Source organism: Grampus griseus (genome assembly GCF_964374135.1).
Source record: "Grampus griseus genome assembly, chromosome: 11".
NCBI lineage: Eukaryota > Metazoa > Chordata > Mammalia > Artiodactyla > Delphinidae > Grampus > Grampus griseus.
The window spans coordinates 54,962,936-54,985,788 of record NC_139005.1 but is presented as its reverse complement, the minus strand read 5'-3'; the positions used below and the strand labels follow the sequence as shown (position 1 = coordinate 54,985,788).

At 39.0% G+C, this 22,853-nt stretch overlaps 1 protein-coding gene across 1 annotated transcript in view; it reads right to left on the bottom strand.

Moving 5' to 3' along the window:
* The window catches only part of RAP1B (RAP1B, member of RAS oncogene family), a 46,718-nt gene extending 25,004 nt beyond the window's left edge, over positions 1 to 21,714 (bottom strand). The window contains exon 1 of the mRNA XM_082666565.1: positions 21,573 to 21,714. The gene's annotated coding sequence lies outside the window, so the exon portion shown is untranslated. The remainder of the gene's footprint in view (positions 1 to 21,572) is intronic.
* Positions 21,715 to 22,853: the final 1,139 nt, after the last annotated feature.

Sequence of the window (22,853 nt, the reverse complement as noted above, 5' to 3'; positions counted from 1 at the left end):
TTTCAGTAGAAAAGAAAATGCTCTGGGCTTCCCTGGTGGTGCAGTGGTTGGGAGTCTGCCTGCCAGTGCGGGGGGGACACGGGTTTGAGCCCTGGTCCGGGAGGATCCCACATGCGGCGGAGCAGCTGATCCTGTGCGCCACAACTACTGAGCCTGCGCTCTGGAGCTTGTGTGCCGCAGCTGCTGAAGCCTGGTGCCTAGAGCCCGTGCTCCGCAACAGGAGAGGCCACGGCGATGAGAGGCCTGCGCACCGCAATGAAAGAGTGGCCCCCACTCACTGCAGCTAGGGAGAGCCTGCACACAGCAATGAAGACCCAAAGCAGCCAGGAATAAAAAAAAAAAAAAAAAAAAAAAAGCTCTACAGCACAAATAGTATTAAAACCAACAACTTTTGGGTTCCAGAGACACCTACTCTCAACCCCATAATCTGACTTATTTATTATTATTTTTAATCTGACTTATTCTTTAAATCAGTCTCATTAATAAATGTAAAAAATAGGTTATAATAAGAAACAATACTTAAAAAGTGATCAGCGACATTTCATAGTTCCTTTCCATTAAAATTCTCCAAATAGCTACAGTCAAATTAAAATTCTTCCAAAACATTGGTAACTAGCAATTTTCCTATCCTCAAGTTGTTCAGCTACGACCTCCCCCCTTTCATCCCCCCCAGTTTGAAATTCTGTGATCTTAAATTATAAATAAAGGGCTAAGTAAAAACACTTAACTACTGGTTCCTGAAGTCAAGTGACACTACTCCCACTAAGCACTTTCTGGGGAGATGATACTTGATTTCTCCTTTCCGCCTCCAACTCCCGAAGTAGTATTTTAGCAGCTAAAGAGGATTACTGTGCTCTCTTCTCACTCCTAAATAAAATTAACTAATTCAAACATTAAAAGAAACTGGACTAATCTTTTGGACACAATGACAGTGTTCAAAACTTCTGAGCAGATTAAAAAATTATTTTTTGGAGGAAAAATTAAGAGGTCCAAACATTACCTCACACCCTCTTTTAAAAATGTTTCCAATCTTACTAACAAATTCTGCCAAGAAAGGTCTTCTCTGTGAACTAGATTTCTAAATCTAGTCGAGCATAGAATTTGTAGACTGTCAAACTGTTTTACAGCATTTTCTCTATTCTGACCATATTTATAACACCTCACAGAGGAATAAAATTCTTTCTTTACCCTTTTCATGGACTAATGTTGCCAGTAAATGAAGCTTATTCTAACATATACTATGACATGCAATTTAAAGTCATGTTTCCAGTTTTATTACTGGACTTTTCACTGTAGTTACCTTTCGAAGTTCAGTACTTGATCACATCTCTGAGAGAATATATTAACTACAGCATAAAAATTTATCACTAATCTAACAACTGCAGAAAAACCATATAAAGAAATCTTAATAGATTTCTCAGTCAACAATACATGAGCAACGTAGTTAAGTGACAAAAAAACAGAGATCCCAAAAATGTTTCAAAATCAGGCAAGAAGAAATAACGGGGGCTCAAGATCACCATATTAGTTTCTATCAGATCCCTCCAAACAGGTTGGATTTGGAGGGATCTGACAGATTCCTCTCCCCTGCTCCCCAGGTCCTTGGACATGTCCTAAAAATTAACCTGTCAGTTTTTTTCCTCTGTCAGATCTAGCTGTAAATTCTATAGGCATACATAACTCAAAATCTGCTGTGTCTTCTGAACTGAATTTAGGTAACCCAAGTATGGACATTAACTTTATTATTTGCTATATATCTTAGAATCTGATACACACACACACATACTCACTCACTCACACGGAGGCCTTAGTTAACTGTATTTTAAATTGAAAAAACAAACGAACAAACGGTAAAATAGGAAAATATAACAACAGTTAAGAGCACAGGGCTTCCCTGGTGGCGCAGTGGTTAAGAGTCCGCCTGCCAACGCAGGGGACATGGGTTCGAGCCCTGGTCTGGGAAGATCCCACATGCTGCGGAGCAACTAAGCCCGTGTGCCACAACTACTGAGCCCTCATGCCACAACTACTGAAGCCCGTACGTCTAGAGCCCATGCTCCGCAACGAGAAGCCACCACAATGAGAAGCCTGCGCAGTGCAACGAAGAGTAGCCCCCGCTCGCTGCAACTAGAGAAAGCCAGCACGCAGCAACAAAGATCCAACACAGCCAAAAATAAATAAATTAATTTAAAAAAAAAAAAAAGCATAGACTTTAGATCTGATTTCCTGGATTAGAATGCCAGTTCTAACACATATTAGCTAAGTGACCTTGGTCATGATATTTTAACCTCTCTGTGCCTCATTTCCTCATCTGAAAATGGGAAAAAACAGTACTTCTTAAAATTAAAAAAATTTCAAATAAAATAAATTATTCCATGCAAAATGCTTAACACAAAATAAGCAGTCAGTAAATGGTACTTGAAAATTTTTTTATCCTATCTAGCTGTCTACAGTGCTTAAAACTTGAAGCACCTATAAGACTTCAAAACCATACTATAGTATACTACAGAAAATTGTATACCCTAAGGAGTTGTCATTTGTCTCTCTTCTCCACCCCATTACCAAGTCTGATCCATTCTACCCTGATGTTTCTGAAATCAATTCCATTCTCTCCACTCCATTACCTCATAAGAACTCTCATTTCTCATGTGGAAAAAAGGGGGATACAGGATGCAAATATGAAGGGAAAACGTTAATTTATTATACACTTGAATGTCCATGAACAGATTAGAGATGTTAGTTTTAACTGTGAAGACAAAGAGGTAGGGCATTCCAGAAATCTGAGAAAAAACAAATATGACAGCTATATTTCGGTGGCTTTTACATCCCAGAAGATGCTTTGTAAGTATGGAACTTTAAAATGTTTATAGTGTTTGTACTGTGTTAGCTCGCAATCAAGTCAATTTTACAGAACAAAATGCTATGGGTGCAGAGAAGAGAACTGTCTGACTGTAAGGATATATCAGGCAAGGTTTCACTAAGTGGATATTTAAGCCAGACCAGTGGATATTTTAAGGGAATAGGGAGGTTCACTGAGAGATAAGGGCATTCCAGGAAAAAGGACTAGCATGAGAGAATTCATTACATCATGAGTACATGGGGAAGGGGGTTAGGTACAAGAGGAAGGGGAGCCTTGACCTGCATTCTATAAGAAACAGAAACAAAGTTTGCAAGTTGGGAAATGATATGAACATACCTGTGTTTTAGAAAGAATACAGAAGCAGCGTATTAGTTTCCTGAACTCTGGGAATTCAGTAGGAGTTTAATGCAGGTAAGAGATGGTGACCTAAGTCAGTGTAGTGGCAGAAGGAATAAAGAGAAAGGATATTTGAGAAATTTCTAAGTCAGACTCAAGAGAACATGAGGACAGACAACACTGGATGAGGAAAGGAAGATGAGATGCAGCATGATCAAAAAGATGGATAGTGACACCATTAAAACAGATAGGGAGCCTAAGAGGAACACACTTTGTTTAGTAGGTATCTTTTATCTTTTGGAATAGGTCTCAAAGACAATGGAGGAAAAACTGACAACAGTATGGACATGGCAGTAGTATCTTTTATTCTCAAAGCGATTAGAAAGAAGATGCTCAATGCCTGTGTTCAAAAGGCTTCAGGTACAGAACGGACACTGATTTGTTTAGGAAGATTGTAAATGTACCATGTGTAATTTGTTTCACTCAATATTTCTGGTGTATTAATTTGAAATATACAATTTATTTAGATGATTACAAATCTCAATTTAAGGTTTTATAATTTTAGTTGTAAGCCTTTATCTTTGATGGAGTCTTTTGCCAGTTTATGAGAAAAAGGAATATGAACAGAAAAAATTAGCACTGTACAAAACCAAAAATCTTTCTAGGCTTAATGAGCTTCTCAGTGTAAAATACTCAGTGACTAGCTTGTATTGTATGTACAGTAAACCATAACATATAAAAATCACTTGCCTAGACTGTGTCTTTGGACTTGGTCCTTCGTCCTTTTCCTCTTTATCTTAAGCCTTCTGTAAACACGGCAGAAGTAAGCACCTTACATCCTATTTCTGATTTCTCTAGGAATAGATAGATACTACGGCTATGGTGACACCATTGCTAGTGTTTACTCAACATTCTTTTAAGGTCTAGTCTAAAAATAAAATGTATCTATTAAAAATCAACAAAAACTACTGCAAGCAAAGAAATGCAGATTTCCTCCTTCTCTTGTGAAAAGGACACCATTCTTTTTTGACTTTAATCTAAATGTTCCCATTTTCTTGTCTTCTCAAGTCTTTTCATCACCCAAATCCGACCTTTACATTTCTATACAGGAATATAATGTTGGATACACTTGCTTTAAAGGCTCAAGTAATTTTTCTACAACAATGTCCATGATATAAGCTGGCAAGTCTCACAAGGTGGCAAAAAGAACCATAAAAAGCTAAAATAACAAAAGGACTCTATTCACATTCTTAAAACAAGAAAAATAATGAAAGGATAACAACCAAGCACACCATCCCAGAAGAGCCTATTTTAGCCAATAGATTAATCAAATTAAGGACATCTTTTTGGTATAAGTAACAATATTTTTAATGGCTCCTTTGCATCAATACTACCAGGCACAGTGCATGTCTCAGAATAGTTTATGTCCCACAATGGCTCAACTGCTGACCAAATTTGTAAGGATTTTTAGTAGCCACTTTAAGTTATATACCTGCTATTAGAGAGATCTCAGCCATGGTGTTCTCTGATTTACATAACATGAACACATACAAAAGCTAATTGCAGCACAGGAATGACTAGGCACACACTACCCTAGATGTTTCCTTACAAACACCGTCTCTGTTAATCTGTGATCAAAGCTTAAACCGCTTTAAGAGGAAAATTTCAAGCTGCCTAGGACTTTGCTATATCTAATAAAGTACATTTAAATAAAGCATTAATCATCCGACAGATGATACAATTTTTAGTTAAGAAATTTAGTAGCACCACCTTCTGATAAGGACACCATGATGTCATACACAAATATATTCCTAAATAATTAATCAAATGCACTTCTGTATTTTCATTTGAATATTAAAGAACATCTATCCAAAATAAATAATATTCAGAAACTTAAGAAATAAAAGCCCAAGTGTCCCAACACCCCTCTCCCACTAAGCCAACTGTCTAGTTACCAGGCATTTATTAAACTGTGCTAACACAGTGATAAGCAAAAAAGATAGCCACATCAAAGTGAAATCAGGGTGACCAATAGTCCTGATTTTAGCACTCAGTCTTATGTCCCAAGAAATCCTCAGTCCTGAGAAAAACAAGGTGGCTGGTCGTCTTTTGTGGAATACATATTGATAGGAATTTTGCTTCCTCTCATGTTTCATAATTTTAAAGATGTGGAACTGTGAAGGCTTAGAAAACATCTTGCAGGGACTTCCCTGGTGGCGCAGGAGTTAAGACTCCACGCTCCCAGTGTGGGGGGACCCAGGGTTCGATCCCTGGCCACGGAACTAGATCCCACATGCATGCCGCAACTAAGAGCTCGCATGCCACACCTAAGGAACCCGCCTGCCACAACTAAGGAGCCTGCCTGCCACAACTAAGACCCAGCACAACCAAATAAATAAATAAAAACATCTTCCCGGCAATCAATAAAAAAAAAAAATCTTGCAAATGTACAAGCTTATTTTTTTTTTCACAATGTGATCATACTCTTCTCTGAAATAAAACATGGACACTAAAAACCAAACTGTGTACATCACTTAGTATAAGAGCAAAGTTTGAGTGTGTATGGTAACAAACAATATTTGTATGGCCTTTACAATTTACAATGTATTTTGACACGACTTTTCTCATTTGGATAAAAATTCAAGGAATCTGTCATGAAGGAACACTGTCCCTTAATTAGAAAAGTATAGCTTTCATAGAATTAGTATCTGAATATGCATTAAGTGCAAGTGATCACAAGGGTTACAAAGATGAACGAAACATACTTGCTCTCAAGAAGCTTACAATTTTGTAAGAAAGGTGAGACAAAAATCATGGAAAATATCATGAGAAAAACAAAAATACTATGGAAATTCAGAAAAAGGTCGGCAGCAAAATGTAGGAATATGATTAGACTACAGTAGAAAGCACGGTCTGAGTGGACCTCAAGGTACAAAGGGACAGGAAAAAAAAAATAGCAAGCGAGTCTACAGTTAAGATAATGAAGATCTCTGAGTATTAGTCAAGAGATTTGACTCATTTTGTAATCAACAGTACTGGATATTTTGAAGAAAAACATACCAATATTGAGAAAAACTAAAGCTACTTTTTTTTAAAAAATTAATTTTATTTATTTATTTTTGCTGTGTTGGGTCGTTTCTGTGCGAGGGCCTTCTCCAGTTGTGGCAAGTGGGGGCCACTCTTCATTGCGGTGCGCGGGCCTCTCACTATCGTGGCCTCTCTTGTTGCGGAGCACAGGCTCCAGACGCGCAGGCTCAGTAGTTGTGGCTCACGGGCCTAGTTGCTCCGCGGCATGTGGGATCCTCCCAGACCAGGGCTCAAACCCATGTCCCCTGCATTAGCAGGCAGATTCTCAACCACTGCGCCACCAGGGAAGCCCTAAAGCTACTTTTTAAATAAAAGGAGTTCTAACAGAAATCTGGACAATACATCTAGAAAAGTTAAGCATTTTATTAAATATGATTAATATGTGGCCTACTTTTAAAATGCATGGATTGATTTGCAAGAAAAACCTGTAACAAAATGAAAACCAAAATTAAGAGGTCAGAAACAATATGCTGCATAGAGGAAAGAAGTTGCAAGGGACTGGCAGAAGATAGTTAAGACAACTGGTAATTTCAGTTTTATCCCACAACGCCGTACGAACACTAAGTACCTACTATGTTCAGGCAGTACAGATACTAGATCCACACATCTTAAGCCTCCCCCTTTTAATAACAGGATGTTCACTTTGATACCACAGCATCTGATATTTAAAGCATACTGAGATTACTTTTAGTTAACACCACGACCACAGAACATGGCACTTAGGGTATTTGCCTAAGATCTCACTTGTACTGACAAATGAGGCAGATGTATGGGCCAGGCCATATTTTTCCTCAAAAAGCCCCTTTGGATATGCCTAAAGCATAAAAAATACTCAGTTAAGGCTTAAATAGTTCATGGCCAGAGATCTATGTATAATGTTAATTGTTGCATAACCAACACTTAACACAGTGCCTGGAATACAGAAGGCAATTATTTGTTGAATGAATCAAAACCAGTTTCTTGCCCTAGAGCAGGGGTTGGCTAATTCCAGCCCACAGGCTAAACTTCACCATGTCTGTTTTTCGTAAATAATGTTTTGTTGGAACACAGCCATACAACTGCGTACTGTCTATGGTTACTCCTACTAACACAGCAGAGTTGAGGGGTTGTGACAGAATACGTGGTCCACAAAGCCTAAGATATTTATTAACCGGCCCTTTACAGAAAGTGTGCTGATATGCCCTGGAAGAGATAAGGATAGATCTTGTCCATTAATTCACTGGTGGCAAATGGGTTTTAGCTCAAACAGCAACTCAAAATATTAATGGCTACCTGGAGTGCAGTGTTAATAATGATTCTGGACTCAAAGGGAAAGAGTTCTCAATTATCAATGTCTACTATGGTTTAGGGAAAGGAGAAACAGGACTGTAACTAAAAAACATTTGAAAATTTCTGCTGTAGAATATTTCACATAGCTAACATGTTGTCTGATAGTTTTACAAAGATGAATTAGTTAGCTGCAAAATAATACGCAAAAACCTCTACAACAACAACAAAAACCTTGAAAGGAATCACTGAGGATGGTCCACCTGAATGCTTAAGACTGTCTATCAAAAACAATTTTGGTTCTGGCATAGTTGATGTTGCTCTATTTTATAACATTCAACAGGCACCTTATACACTTAGTCAACAGATTCAGCTGTCAAGGCCATTTGTGAGGATGATAAAAAACAGTGTTATTAGGGGAACCTAATGTAAGACCCCAACATATCCCAAAACTCCATCAAGCTTTACAGATAAAACTGAAAAGGGCATCTTGGGTAAAGCACTGAATTTTTACATTTGGAGCTAAATCTGATCTATTAAATCTGCTCACTTTGATTTTGGAAGTAGTTAACATAATAAACAGCTTAAGATTAAAGCATTCATGCCACTAGGGCTCTGCAAAGTTTCCTTTCAGATTTGTTTCAGAAAAATCCTGTGTGTCTTGGTCCTATGTTAAGTACTTGCACCCTAGCTACCAAGAGAGGCTGAAAAACCTACCATTTTCATTTTCTATAAAGCAAGGTTATACATCAAGACTCATTTAGGTCTGTATCTATTCAGACACTGATGAGTCTCTCTAAAGATAAATGTAAACACACACATCTGTATGTCCATATAATAAGACATTTTTCATCAGATATTATGTTTCTATTAGATGTAGCCTGGCCCATATGGGCCACACCCTGGCATGATAGGAAGTTAAGGAGCCAGGCATAGGGTATTTGAGGAGGTGGCAAAACAAAATCACTGATGGGAATGGTGGGAGGCGATGTCTCAAGGTCAGATCAAATTTAAATCTGAAGACCCAGAAGCCTGGGAGAAATTAAAGTGACATTAGAGCAGTGGTTTCTGTGATTATTGTAGGGAGTGGGAGTGCGTGTGTGTGTGTGTGTAAGTTTTAAAAAGCACCTCTGGAAGACTCTTAACACCTCCCTTCCTCCTTAAGACCCTAAGACCTATATCCTAGCAAAGAAAGATCAGGGTCTATCAGAGCTCATATTATTAGTCTTCTTTGATTCCAAGTAAGTGTCCCCTAATTTAGCACAGAAAAGGAAGGTCTCTGTGTTCCTCAGGTCTCCAGAAATCAGTATTTTAAATAATCCTCAGTCATTTAAATAATCCACTCTTAACATCTTAGCTTCCACATGTCACAGAAAAAAAGGACAACACCACTGCAAAGGGTTAAGAAGGTTAACCAGATGTTTTACTCTGTTCCTAGTGAAGCCACATTTTCTCCAAGTCTCCTGAATTTGTGATTCCAGAATGTAACACTTACACCGAAGGTGCTCAATAATGTTTGCTGAATAGGTTGCAGAATGAGATGATTACATCAACCACAGAGATATCTCCATTAGTTAGGGAAAATATGTGCTTTCATGCATTTTAAGAAATCAAAGTGAGGCTCTTTACTACCAGCAGACAGACCAGAATTCAAGTTAAGGGTAAGGACTCCAGAACAAACCACACCCACTTTTATGACTGGAAGAATGCCACAAATATTTCTTTTAACATAGATACTCAGATTTTATAATACACCACCCTCCACAAGGATGGGGGAACATTTTTTAAACAATTTTACAGTCTATTTCAACACAAGGTTGAATTCAGAAATAAACAGAATTAGTCTTTCATGAGAGAAGGAACAAATGACTACAATTTTTTTATTTCATTTTACTGTTACCTTCCTAAGATTAAGACAAAGCTTAATATGACTGCCCCCAAATGCATTTGAAGCCGTAATAAGAATGCCATAATTTCAGATTGTGGGTTTATAATCTGCATTGCATTCTAAATGAAATTTCAAGACCAGGACATTCCTAATGGAAAATCCCCTAGTAAATGTGCCACAAGTTCAGAGGAGAATAATTAACCAACTAACAAAAAACAGTGGAAGCACAGGTACTTCTCATAGTTTTCTCTAATAATTTTAACATCTTAATCTAGGCAGCAGTTTATGCTAGTTAATGCCCACACTGGCTTGTGCAGCTAGCTGTCTTATAAAGTTGTTTTAGACTAATGTAACAGTTCTTCCTTTTATACTCTAGCCTCTTCAGTTTATTCAAAGAGGCATTTAGTACCCAGTATAATAAAGACCACTTAGAAAAATAAAAGGCACGCCACACTTTGTAAGCCATAAATAATGCTTACATTTGGCTTTTCCATACATTATTCCACTTACTTGCATAATTATTAGGTCAGTAAGCACTTTTATTTTTTATAAAGCAGTTTTGAAACATGCCTATCTTGGCAATTCTATAAGATACAAGTCAATATACAAAAATAGCACACACATGTTTTCATTCTTGGACATTAATATACACCAAATGAATGGATAAAGACAATGAGGACTGAATCTGGGTGTTAATTAGGTTGCAAGAATAAGGAGAGCAGTGGGGAAAACACAGAAAGCTAGCAGGCACTTCTTATAATCAATCCTGAGTTTCAAAGTAGCATCTTCAGATATTTACTTCTTTCCTTGTCAATACCAAGTGATTCCATCAAGGATGTTAAAACAGATTACATTAGTCCTACAGTATTCCTATTCTAACCTTCTCTTGTGCTCTTACCTCACAATTATATGTATTATGTAATGCTTACAAATCTATCAATTGGGACACAAACTGCAGGGTTTAAGACTTTAAAAACTGATAAAGAAGAAATCGCATCTAAAATATGAGCTCTCAAGCATTACACTTTTTTTTAACATTTACTATTTTCCAGGCACCTATATACACTGATGAATTTCCACTACTTCCAAACATTTAACCGGACTCTAAGGAATTAGGTGGTTCTCCCATACCTGTAAAGACTCATCACCCTCAGTAGTGCCTTCCACCCTGAGTCTGTGTCAAAAATTCCTTGGCAGAAACTGTTTCTAAGCTAATTGCCTCAAACTAACATTTTCAGACCTTGATGTCCTCTCCAAAGACACAAAGTAATAAAGAGTAAAGCCTTTCCAACTATTTCAGACCCACTTCTCACAGAAATTCTGAAATCAGAAAATCTCTGAAATCTGCAAGTTTAATTTAGCGGCAAAACCTGACCCAACATAAATTTTTTTCACAGCAAAACTTCACCCAAGCACTGATGTGCTGCTATTTAGTTTTTATTTATCCCATTAAGTGTAACTATTCATATTTCACTTTAGAAATAAAGTGCTTGATTACTCTTACTAATATGCAAAATAAATCTTTCCAAAAAGTTCTGAATTCCAAAATACCTGGCACCAAGGGTTATATAGGTAAGGTATTACAGACCTATAATCCATTTCACAAACATCTACTAGAGCAAAATACTCTCTTAAACATACTCTGCACTTTTCAATTTCTAAATTGTTGTCTACTCTGATTCACTGTTAGTCTAAAACTTACGTACCCTTTTAATATCATGTACAGATCCCACCTCATTTTTTTTTTAATTAATTAATTTATTTATTTATTTTGGGCTGTGTTGGGTCTTCGTTTCTGTGCGAGGGCTTTCTCTAGTTGTGGCAAGCGGGGGCCACTCTTCATCACGGTGCGCGGGCCTCTCACTATTGGGGCCTCTCTTGCTGTGGAGCACAGGTTCCAGATGCGCAGGCTCAGTAGTTGTGGCTCACAGGCCCAGTTGCTCCGTGGCATATGGGATCCTCCCAGACCAGGGCTCGAACCCGTGTCCCCTGCATTAGCAGGCACACTCTCAACCACTGCGCCACCAGGGAAGCCCCCACCTCATTTTTAATGTCTTCTTGGACTACGAAAGCCTAAAGGTTTTCACTTCTTCCTTTGATTCTATAAGCACTCATCTATATCACTCATTTGGGTATTATTATTATTTTGAACTATTTACATTTCATGATGATTAAACTTTCATGTCTTTGTTAAGAACCTTTTGTGCATAATTACTCAATTTAATCATAACATACAGCAACTGAGATCAACCAGATCCAATTATAGGCAGTCAGATGAACGACTCCTCAAAAGACAGATGCCCTAAGTAATGAGGGATTATAGTTGGAAATAAATGTAACACTTAAAAAAATTAGTGTAAGAAGTAGCCTATGATGGAAATTAATAAGGACAAACCACTGAACTCTTCATGTATTCTTTCAATTAAAATAAAACAAATTTGAGCACTTACTATGTGTGCCAATTACCATTTGAGACTGTGTTGGAAAAGTGACATGGTGTTTCTTCTCTCTTGAAACATTTTCGAGGGAAAGAGAGGATAGATGAATAAATAAATATAATTATTTGGTAAGAACTGTGAAGGTAATAAAGAGGGGATAGTCCTTTATATAAGGTGATCAGGAAAAACTTCTCTGCAGATGAGACATCTGAACTGAGATGTAAGGTTCAGACTAAGGCAGAACTGCGGACAGCTGAAGAAAGAGCATGACAGACAGAAAGCAGTTGTAAGCACCAAAAACTCAAAAGGTGGTAAAGGGCTGGTGGGGTCAAGATCAGAAAGAAGTCCAGTATGGCTGGAGCTTAGTGAGCAATGGAAAGAAGATAAAGTTGTGAAGTAAGCAAGAACTGGACCTGGTTTTTATTTTAAGCCACTGGGGTAGGAAATTGGGACTGGAGGGTATTACATGATCTGGTTTACATTTTTAAAGGATGACTTTGTCTTCTGGGTGAAGACTGAGGAATGACAACAAGTTAGAAAGTTCCTGTAGGAGTCCAGGCAAAGATGACTGCGGCTTTAACAAGGGTGATATCACAGCAACACAGGATTTTAGAGCTCAAAAATACCTTAACTTAATCAAACTTTGTCTACATAAAGATAAGTTCTAAGAGAGCAGTTAACTTGTTCTAGGCTTCATGGCCTGTGCCAGAGGGAACTGAAGCCTAGATCACGCAGGTCAAAGTTACCACTACTAAACCATGCTACTTAAACAGGGTAGAATCAAACTACTCAAAACTAGCACATCAGGACTTCCCTAGCGGTCCAGTGGTTAAGAATTTGCCTCTAATGCAGGGGGTGCAGATTCGATCCCTGGTGGGGGAGCTAAGATCCCACATGCCTCGGGGCCAAAAAAGCAAAACATAAAACAGAAGCAATATTGTAACAAATTCAATAAAGACTTTAAAAGTGGTCCACATCAAAAAATAAATACAGCATATTCTAAAACAAACAAACAAACAAAAAAGCAAAACTAGCACATCATTTCTCAGTTTAGCCCTCATGCTCAATGGAATCAGTTAAAACTTATGAGAAAAAGTGAAATAAGTTAAGTGTCCAATCCGAGCACCTGAAGGTTCAGAGAAAAGTGCATAAGGGCCTGTTGGGAGTAAAAAGAGCAAAAGTACTCTCAACTCACACTGCATAATTATGAAACTTCTACTCTAATACCATAATCTCTAACTGATAGAAAATATCAATTTATCCTCTACATAGGACCCACTGGTGGACAAGACGTATCAATCACTAAAGCACCGTAAGTGCTTTTCAAAGTGGAGTTTATCATTTTTGCTCAACCAGAACTCTAAAGTGAATAGCAGTAACAGCAGCCCTGCTCATTAGAAAGAGAACCTCTTAATCACCATCTTCACTCTTTTCTGTTCTACTTCCTGCCCTTCCACCTCTTCACTATTATCACCATCATCACTTTCATGGAAACAATAGAAAACTTTTATAAATGCTCTTCCGTCCTTAAAAGCTTGCAAATCCTGTATTCTCTTTGTTCAACGAAGATCAAGTAAGGTGACAAGGCTCTTGGAGGAAAAAAAAACTTAAGTATAAAAAACCTAAAATACAGGGAATTTCAAACATTTTTCAGCTAGCAACTTAAACTATATAAGCAATAGTGAGTGGCAACTTTGTGACTAATTTGGATGTCCAGGACATAAAATATGATCTCAGTATGTTCCCTAATTCAGAACAGCTGACCAGTTAATTATTTAATATAGGGAGAACTAAAGCTTCCTATTAAATGAACGCCCCCTACTGTGGGATTAGCTCACGGGGGCAGGAATTCTATAGGGCTTATTCCCTGAAGCTATCCTGAAGCTAGTTTTTTACACTTATTTCTTCCCTAAACCACTCCGAATCTTTCTCTTTCTCTGATGCCAACCCTGTTCTTACAAACAGTGGTGTTCAGACTCAATACTCTCTTTATTCACACCCATTTTATTATTCCTAGGGAAATAACTGGCACTAAATTTCCAAGAAACTGGGTGCAAACTACAACTACAAACTACAAACTACAACTTATGTATCTTACTTCTTTCATAACCTGAAACTTGTTACTTGAACCAAATGCAGGTTGTCCTAAAAATCCTTTAAAATTTGGAATGGTCCTAAGACATGACTTTTATGAAAAGAGTTGTTTAACAAGGATTGCTACAATTATTCTTAAATAAACATGAAAAAGAAAAAACTTTCTCCAAGAAGGTAAAAACATTCTCATTTGTTTTGGAAAAGTATCTAGACAACATCAAATTCTCAGGTCAAGGACATCAAATTCTCAGGTCAAGGACACATGATTAAACTAGAAGTGGGAAAAAGTACATAGCTTTACTACATGAAAGCTACTACATATCCTAAAATTGTGAAAGTCAACTATTAAAAATCTGTTTAGGGTTATGTCAAAACTTGAACATATAAGCAACCTATCTATGGTTGAGTAATCAGACGTACAAAACAAGTATTAAAACCAAAAATTGACTTAAAAAATAACAATTACCTAATCTCCTACTGCAATCCAAAGTTGAATGGGGGGAATTCCCTGGCGGTCCAGTAGTTAGAACTTGGTGCTTTCACTGCCAGGGCCTGGGTTCAATCCCTCGTTGGGGAACTAAGATCCCACAAGCCGCGCAGCGCAGCAAGTTGAATGGACTGCTCAATGGAAAAAACTGCAAAGAAATTAAACTTAAAATGATTATATATTAATGAGATTCTAAGATAAAGCACATGAAAACACTGCCTCACATTTATCTATGGTTCCTATTCTTCTCTACTCCTCCAACAAAAATATGTTCAATATACTGCAAAGCATGGAAAAATGAGTAATACACACAAAAAAGTAAATAATAACCAGATATTTGGGAATATTTTAATGGCCTTTCAGATAAATGTGGATATTCTCCTTTGATACTATACCAAAACTCAATTGGCTGAAATATATTGGAATGGGTAACCTTATCAATAAACTCTACATTCACATTAAGACCCACTGGTCTTGGGGGCTTCCCTGGTGGTGAAGTGGTTAAGAATCCACCTGCCAGTGCAGGGGACACAAGTTCGAGTCCTGGTCTGGGAAGATCCCACATGCCGCAGAGCCACTAAGCCCATGTGCCACAACTACTGAAGCCCACGCGCCTACTAGAGCCTCTGCTCTGCAACAAGAGAGAAGCCACCACAATGGGAAGCTCATGCACCGCAATGAAGAGGAGCCCCCACTCGCCGCAACTAAAGAAAGCCCGTGCACAGCAACGGAGACCCAACGCAGCCAAAAATAAATAAATTAAAAAAAAATGATCCATTGGTCTAGCTAGATCTTTTTGTTTCTTATCCTTGCGTGATCTTATAATATCATGCACTGGTGACTTGGAAAATATTGGCTTACAGAGTCATGTGGATCTTCAAATATTGACATATTTCATTATACATTATTTTAAAAATCATGTCCATTAACATCACCAATATCATCGGAAAAATCTTCCAAAATTCTAATTTTCCCTTGAAAACTAGAACTTTATCATTGCCCGTAAATACTGTCAATCTTTTCCTTTTAAAGATCCAGGTTCGCTTCTTGAGAAAATGTCAGTCTAATACCCAAGTCTGAAAAACTTCTTCAGTTTGTCAAGCATTCTTTGAAGTAAAAATGGTGTTCATGAAAAAAGTGGCTAATTCAGCTTGCAACTCAAAAATCACACAAATGCTTTCCCTAGAGGCAACCATATTTCAGTATGACAGCAGAAAAAGCGTTTTAAGCATACTTCCTATTTTGTCACAGTACATTAAAATGATATGTACAAAGTTGAGATCTGATGATTTTTTTTTTACTTCTTCATCAAGTGCATTTAGACTTTTTTTTAAACTGTGAGTGCATGGCACTGAAGGATATGTACCATGACTGCTAATACAGGGAGGTACTCTCACCTGATTTGTTCTTAGATGTCAAAAGTTTTACCCACTTTTGCTTTTGTACATTGGTATAGATGTCAACACAGAGAAAAGGCAAAGGACATCTCAGTATTATTGTAAACAGTTCTGTACTTGTAGACTCCCTCAAAATGTCTAGGCAATCCCCAGGATTCCTTGAACCATACTTTAAAAACCACTGAGCTACACAATTTATTTGGTCACAATCACAATTATTCTTCCTTACTTCTCATTCATACCTTAATAGGAATCTTAAAAATTAAGCAATCTAATCAACTTCAATTGGCACTAGCGATGCTACAGGTGAACAGAAGCTTTATACGTCATCTTTCCCACTGAGGAAGCAAAGAGGTTCGGAAAGCTGACAAACTTTGCCTAAAAACTCACTGCACTGGTATGATTACAAGCAATACTTATTTTCTTCATTATACTTTTCTGTATTCAAAACACTTTAGTGCAAAATCTCAAGTTCAACAATTTCAAGAGCAGAATAACAGATGCACATGTTTATATACCTCATTACTATCCCTTGTTATTATCTGTACAGTACAGAATTCAAAGTTCCTGAGGAATTCCCAAGTTTTGCTATAGTTACTGAGGAGCTTAATGATAACTTATAAATCTTAGAAGCAGCAGCTATAACTATGTTAGCATAATGTAGTCTCACTGCAATCTAACAACACGTAGGTAACAGTTGGATGCTATATGCACACCACTTTGACACCTATAAACTATTAATTAAACAAAAAGAGCTTATATTTATAGTCTTCATTCCCAGTAACTAAGAACTTTTAGAAACTCCCCCCCCTTTTTATAGAATACAGTGACTTGAAAAATATATTCTAATAAGAAGGATAAATTATAGAAAACTCAGATAATTAGAATTTTGCATAACATTTTCCATTTCCTTTCTAGAAGCTTTTGCCAAAAACTGTTATTAAATGGACAAACAGATTTTCTTTCATCTTTGTGCCCTTCCCACAAGGCAAAGAGGAGGAAAGCAACAGGTAAAGGTGATCCACCAATGGGGCAATTAGTTCACTGTATATTTTCAAAATAAAGTTACTTAACAAAATGCTAAGTTTTAAATAGAGGAGAGAAAACTATTTAATTAAAAGTACATATTTACTGAAATAAATATTCAAGGCAACTACTGAAAAACTCAGCAAGAAGCTCCATGATGTAGCAAAAGTGATGATTCCAAGAAGTCAATAACTGAAAATGTTCAAAATTACGTATAACTACTTTTTTTAAAATTTTTTTTTATTTTTTTTTTTTACGTATAACTACTTTTAATGGATGCTCTCTTCCTTTAACATCTTTAGTCTGCCTGTACAACAGTTAAAAACATTCTATCCCCACCACTGGAAAAGATTACCTAGCAAGTTATCTCATGGGATCAGAATCCAGCTTAAATTTAAAATGTCTCACTGAAATAAATAAATACATACATACATACGCACACACATACAACTACAAAATTACAAAACAGCATAACTACAAGAGTTAAGCGTTAGGAACCAGCCCAATATAAAATTCAAAATCAGAACGTTAGATAATTATTCTGTATAGTTAGACTAAGATTAATTTAAAAGTGAACACATTTCTAGTACCTGAGCACCTCATATATAATTTTAAGTGTGGTAATACTCCAGAATATTGTTCTGTATAGTAAAAACCAAATGGAAATTCTGCAATCTATGTTGTAATTTTTTATTTTTTATTTTTTGGCCGCCGCGCGGCTTGTGGGATCTTAGTTCTCTGACCAGGGATTGAACCCTCGGCCCTCTGCGGTGAAAGTGTGGAGTCCTAACCACTGGACCACCAGGGAATTCCCCAAATATTCATTTCTTTCTTTTATAAGTTTTAAGGTTCCTTGGAAACTGTTTACAAATTTTGATCCACTATTGATGCAAAGAAAAATTCTTCATAAATCGCTACTGAAATAATAATCAGTTGCTGTTGTAGCCTTAATTTGACTAACATTGGGAATAAACACACCAGTGTTAGAAAGTATGGAGAAGTGGTATTTCTTTTTGTTAGTGGTGTATTTTAAGAAGTGATTTTAATTTTTTGAAGGCAGCACAAAAGTTCCTGATAGTCTTTCTTCTCTAAAATACAAATTCTATGACTAAAGGGATTGGTCTTAGAATCCAGTGATCAACTAGGTTCAAACAAAGTACAAGAGATTATACAGCAAGCCAGTCTTTACTGCAAATAGATAAATTCATCCTATTCCTTGCACCTAATGCTTCCATTGTGTTCATAACATTTCCAAAGGACTAATAAATGAAAAGACTTAAGTTCTCAAATGGTAATTAGTACCTTTAAGTACTATTGCAAAATATCTTAACACTGAAAAACATCAGGCTTTCAGCACAAGGGTAAGCCACAGTACAGACCTGCTGCTTGCTGAAAAATCTATCCAGTGTTAACAATGAATCATTGCATCAGCCAAAATATCTGTTTCTTAACTTTTTCTAAAAGAAATCCAATTTGAAAAGGGTAACTGTAAAAACTTCAGCCTAATCTCTGACTCTAAGGGTCTCAAAAATTATAGGAGGGGGAAGAAAAATCAAGGCATAAATTTAGTCACAACCCTATATGGTCTTACAGAGTTTAAGATCAATCTTCACCAAGATTTTCTATAGACTGAACATGTGACATTACTGCCATAATACAAAAGACAGCTTTTGAATATTCAGTTCATAAATACTAAACTATTCCTGGTGCCAGTCAAATCTAAACACTACAGATCAATACCCACCCCTTCTTTACCAATACATAACACAGAAACACATTACTTTGAGCCTTTGGGAAAATGACGACACATGCATACCAGTAAGACCTTAATATTCAATAATAAAACTCCCTACTTACATTTTTGGAAGAAAAATAAACGACACCTTTGCAAAATCAGTCAAATCCTATTTGTATGAGATCCAGTTTCCCTATTTAATTTCACTGCCTTAATAAATATTGATCAAATACCTACAACAGAAGTCAAAGAAAACTGAACATGGACAGTTTCTCATTCAAATCTTAGACTTTATATTTAAAACAACATGTATAATTAGTTACTATGTTATCAATCTCTGCATAGGTCTTCTACCAATCTTGAATTATATTGGAAGATACACCTGTAAGATCCTACTGTACATGGATCAAAGTTTTTTATGATGAATTCCCTATCACACCTCGCTAGACCCTCCTTACATGGTGGCTCCTTACCATGGGGGCTCACTTTCCCTTTACACAGCTAAGAGAAAATACTGAAATTCCACAGTAAAGGACTGTTTTGAGGATAAAATCGAAATCAATTTGTAAACTTAAAATGGTTCCAAAACCAATGTGGAAATGTTTCTTTTTGAAGGAAGACAAAGTTCTCTTCAAATATCATCTCTTTAAATGTTTATTACAGTTAATCCCTAAATCTAAGTGCTAAACACTTACTATGTGCACAGGCAAGGTTCTAGTAACTAAGATACAGTAGAAAATAAAATGGACCAAGTCCCTACCCTCATGGTGTTTACATTTAACAAACTGGTATTGTCTCTGTGCAAAGAACACATCCTGTCCATGGAGTCTATAATTTAGTGGGATAAGAAAAAACACATATAATGATAACAGGAGGTAGGAAGTGACGCTTGTCATAGAAAGGAAGAGAGATGACTTTCATAGGGTGGGGGAGGGTGGGAAGGGGCAGAAAGAGCAATCATTTTCATGAACCCATACCAAAGTTTAAAATTAAGCCAGTTTATTATTGGGTTCTTCAGTTGTATTACCATACTTGGCACATTAAAACCAAACTGGATACACGTGTTTCAAAGACTTACTTTCCGGCTTCTTCAGATAAGGGAGCTTCACAATTTATTATGAATGACAAAAAGAAAATGCAAGTGAAACTACTTTCCCGTAGTGCAGAGATCAAAAGCATCGATGGGCTCAAATAAGACTATCATTCAGGGCTCTGTGTCCTTAAAGTTAATTCACCATTCTGATATCAACTTCCTCTCTTAAAACCTGGTAATGAAACTACCCAAATGATTCTACACTGTTTGACTAACGTACTCACCTTTTTTGGGGTATGATGGGACGACCATTCTCTGTAAAATGTAATTCACTATAAAAATGTCATATATTTCCCTCCAGGTTCTCTATTATGGTACGTTACTGTCCTACAAGTCAGCAGGACCACTGACTAGTTATCTTATCTTTTCCAGGCCTCAGTTTCCTCCTCCGTAAAATCAGAGGGTGGGACTGGATGATCTAAATAGCCCTTTCCGGCCCTTAAAAAGTCCCATGACTCCATATGACTCAAACACAATTCAAGGGTCAGCTTTTAGGAGTAATACCAGCCTTAAGTTAAATGAACGTCTACCCTTTTTATGTTACTTCTTGCTAAGCTAAGGTTTTGTTGAACAAGTCCAAATAGCATTCTAATTACAAAAAAAAGGGTTAAAAAATGAATTTACGAGTTGGAAGCTTTAAGTTTTATAAGCATGATAAATTATATTTTAGATATTTATATATTAGATGCTGTGCTACTAGCAAAACAAAAATCCAATCAGGTTGAATTAATTTTAAAATATTAAAATCACAATCTTCATTTAGCGTCAACTTTCTACCCCGTTAAAAATGTGATTTCCCGTTACTGTAACACAGAACTGCTTATGTTCACACAAGAGCTGCAGGGCAAAAATGTTGTTCTGAACTAATAAAAGGGGGTGGGGGATCAGGAGAAGGGGAAGAAAATCGTCTGCTTAAACTCAGCAAGGATGATCTTTTCTCCAAAAGCCATCAGGTTTTTTTCTTTTTTCCACAAGAAATATTCGGATGGCCCGATTCACTGGGGGTAGTTTTAAATAAGATTCACGGCGCTGACAGTCAACGTTAGGATTACACACATCGAGATGGCGAAAAAGAGAAGACAAACTTCCTGGATTTTCTCTCCCTCTGTAAGAGAAAGAGATTTCCTCTTGCTGACGAAGGGAAAGGCCCCTTTAACAGTTTTTCTCTACGCGGTGGCCGCTGCCAGACTAGGTGGGGCTCCCTCCGCTGCCTTCCTCCTGCCACTTCCCGCAACAAATGGAGCAAACCAGCCCCGTTTCAGGCAAACTTTTTCCCTGTCAGGCTCGAGCCCGCAGGACGCCGGGGAGTGGTTTCCCCCGAACGCTCCTCGCCCCAGCTCGGGACTGGGGGAAGCTGGGTCTCCTCAAAGGATAACTTTCTGGTTTCCGTTCTAACTTCCACTCACACCCGGAGGAAAAGAGGCGGCCGGCGAGGGGGCTCCGGGGCAGGGGGGACGAGTCTTACGGGGAGCCGGCGGGGGACCGCGGGCAGCGGGAGAGGCTGCGGCGGCCGCGGGCAGGAGGGAGCAGGCGGGTGGGGGTGGGGGGGTCCTCGGGCTCTCACTTCCTCCGCCATATTTCAGACATTTGACCCCTTCCGCAAAGCGCGCTGTTCCCCCGCGGCGGCGGCGGCTCATGCCCGCCGGCCTGGGAGGCAGCGCACTCGCCGGCCGGGCCCGAGCCCTCGCACCACCTGCCGCGCTCTGAGGCCGCCGTCGCCGCCGCCCCGGCCCCCTGACCGCCGCGCGCGCGCCCCGCCCGGCCCGCGCCGCACCCCACCCGCTCCCCTCTGCCGGCGCCCGGCCCCCGCCCCGCGCGGCCACCGCCGCCGCTCCCCTCAGCGGCCACGCACGCACTCTGCGAACCTCTCACGCTGTCACCGGGTCCCCGCAGCCAGCGTCGCTTCGCGCTCCCTCCGGGTCGCTGCTACCGGCGCCACGGCGGTCCTGCCGCTACCGCCGCCGCCGCCGCTCCGGCTGGCTTACACGCCTGACTCTGGGCGAGGTTTGGCGGTGTCGCCTTGACGTCAAGCGTTCAGCCTCGCTCTCGCTTCCGCCCGCGGGCGGGGCGCGCGGGTGCGCGGCCGGGAAGGGGCGGGGCCTAGGGGAGGGGCGAGGGGAGCCGAGGGGCGGGGCCTTCCGCGTCCCCGCAGCGCAAACCGGGAGCGCCCGGCGCTCTTCGTGGCGTTTCACCCGCGGTGTTTTTCTCTCCCTCTTACTGCCTCTTCGGCCTTCCCTCGGCTTCCCAAATCCTAGCGGGTTACAACGGTGCGAAGAGCTTAAAAACCGTACGAATTCAAAAGGTGCCTTTCATGCAAACTGTAATTCAGTCACCAACGCCACCAAACATTTGGTGCTCCCGTACTCCTTTGTGCTGGGGAAAGTGGCTGGAGAAGTAACAGCGCTCAATTTCCACACCTAGAGCTCCCGTGAGGGTGCCTTGAATAGGGCACAGTCTTTTTCATTCTTGAAGTGGTTTCTCGTGAATTGTCAAGCGTCTTCACCCAGGACAACTCTTTGCAAATTATCCTGTCAAACTCAGTTAACTAATCCAAGATTCCAAACAACTTTGTACCTAAATCAACTATTTATATGAGTAAAATAAATCGCACATTTAAATGCGTGACTAGAGTACTTTAAAGGGTTACCCATAGGTGGTCTATGATGTAACTACTGGGCAACAGAAAGGACTTTCTGTTCCAAATGCCTTGTTTCAAAAAGGGTGGGAACTTAACAGTGGAATTTACCATTATTAGAGAAAAGACTAAAATACGACTACCCTTTATACAAGATATTAGCTTTTTTATGAAAACTGGGTTTTGATGGGCAAAAATATTCAAAGAGAGAGCAAAAATATTCAAAGATGGGCAAATATGCAGGGAAAAGTAGGGGTTGGGGGGTCATTAAAGGCTAATTTTTGCTTAGTTCAGAGTTTAACTGGGCCCTGTGTTATAAGGCATTCTTTTTTTTTTTTTTTTTTTGCGGTACGCGGGCCTCTCACTGTTGTGGCCTCTCCCATTGAGGAGCACAGGCTCCGGACGCGCAGGCTCAGCGGCCATGGCTCACGGGCCCAGCCTCTCCGCGGCATGTGGGATCTTCCCGGACCGGGGCACGAACCCATGTCCCCTGCATCGGCAGGTGGACTCT